Source organism: Somniosus microcephalus, unplaced genomic scaffold (assembly GCF_052327205.1).
Source record: "Somniosus microcephalus isolate GS21.2 unplaced genomic scaffold, FLI_Smic_1.0 unresolved_chr4, whole genome shotgun sequence".
In the NCBI taxonomy this organism is placed as follows: domain Eukaryota; kingdom Metazoa; phylum Chordata; class Chondrichthyes; order Squaliformes; family Somniosidae; genus Somniosus; species Somniosus microcephalus.
Genome location: NW_028225182.1, coordinates 33,161,172 through 33,162,988, shown reverse-complemented (window position 1 = coordinate 33,162,988; position 1,817 = coordinate 33,161,172).

Genomic DNA, 1,817 nt, shown 5'->3' with positions numbered 1-1,817 from the left:
CTTCAGGCCCACTCCCAGGCTCCCCTGTCCTAGACATCGGGCAAGAGGCCCACTCCCAGGCTCCCCCGTCCTCGACATCGGGCTTCAGGCCCACTCCCAGGTTCCCCTCTCCTAGGCATCGGGCTTCAGGCCCACTCCCAGGCTCCCCCGTCCTAGACATCGGGCTTCAGGCCCACTCCCAGGCTCCCCCGTCCTAGACATCGGGCTTCAGGCCCACTCCCAGGCTCCCCTGTCCTAGACATCGGGCTTCAGGCCCACTCCCAGGCCCCCCTGTCCTAGACATCGGGCTTCAGGCCCACTCCCAGGCTCCACTGTCCTAGACATCGGGCTTCAGGCCCACTCCCAGGCCCCCCCGTCCTAGACATCGGGCTTCAGGCCCACTCCCAGGCTCCCCTGTCCTAGACATCGGGCTTCAGGCCCACTCCCAAGCCCCCCCGTCCTAGACATCGGGCTTCAGGCCCACTCCCAGGCCCCCCTCTCCTAGACATCGGGCTTCAGGCCCACTCCCAGGCCCCCCCGTCCTAGACATCGGGCTTCAGGCCCACTCCCAGGCTCCCCTGTCCGAGACATCGGGCTAGAGGCCCCCCCGTCCTAGACATCGGGCTTCAGGCCCACTCCCAGGCTCCCCCGTCCTAGACATCGGGCTTCAGGCCCACTCCCAGGCCCCCCAGTCCTAGACATCGGGCTTCAGGCCCACTCCCAGGCCCCCCCCGTCCTAGACATCGGGCTTCAGGCCCACTCCAAGGCTCCCCCGTCCTAGACATCGGGCTTCAGGCCCACTCCCAGGCCCCCCCAGTCCTAGACATCGGACTTCAGGCCCACTCCCAGGCCCCCCCGTCCTAGACATCATGCTTCAGGCCCACTCTCAGGCTCCCCTGTCCTAGACATCGGGCTTCAGGCCCACTCCCAGGCCCCCCCGTCCTAGACATCGGGCTTCAGGCCCACTCCCAGGCTCCCCCGTCCTAGACATCGGGCTTCAGGCCCACTCCCAGGCCCCCCCGTCCTAGACATCGGGCTTCAGGCCCACTCCCAGGCTCCCCCGTCCAAGACATCGGGCTAGAGGCCCACTCCCAGGCCCCCCCGTCCTAGACATCGGGCTAGAGGCCCACTCCCAGGCCCCCCCGTCCAAGACATCGGGCTTCAGGCCCACTCCCAGGCTCCCCTGTCCTAGACATCGGGCTTCAGGCCCACTCCCAGGCCCCCCCGTCCTAGACATCGGGCTTCAGGCCCACTCCCAGGTTCCCCTCTCCTAGACATCGGGCTTCAGGCCCACTCCCAGGCTCTCCTGTCCTGGACATCGGGCTTCAGGCCCACTCCCAGGCTCTCCTGTCCTCGACATCGGGCTTCAGGCCCACTCCCAGGTTCCCCTCTCCTAGACATCGGGCTTCAGGCCCACTCCCAGGCTCTCCTGTCCTAGACATCGGGCTTCAGGCCCACTCCCAGGTTCCCCTCTCCTAGACATCGGGCTTCAGGCCCACTCCCAGGCTCTCCTGTCCTAGACATCGGGCTTCAGGCCCACTCCCAGGCCCCCCCGTCCTAGACATCGGGCTTCAGGCCCACTCCCAGGCCCCCCCATCCTAGACATCGGGCTTCAGGCCCACTCCCAGCCCCCCCTGTCCTAGACATCGGGCTAGAGGCCCACTCCCAGGCCCCCCCTGTCCTAGACATCGGGCTTCAGGCCCACTCCCAGGCTCCCCTGTCCTAGACATCGGGCTAGAGGCCCACTCCCAGGCCCCCCCTGTCCTAGACATCGGGCTTCAGGCCCACTCCCAGGCCCCCCCGTCCTAGACATCGGGCTTCAGGCCCACTCCCAGGCT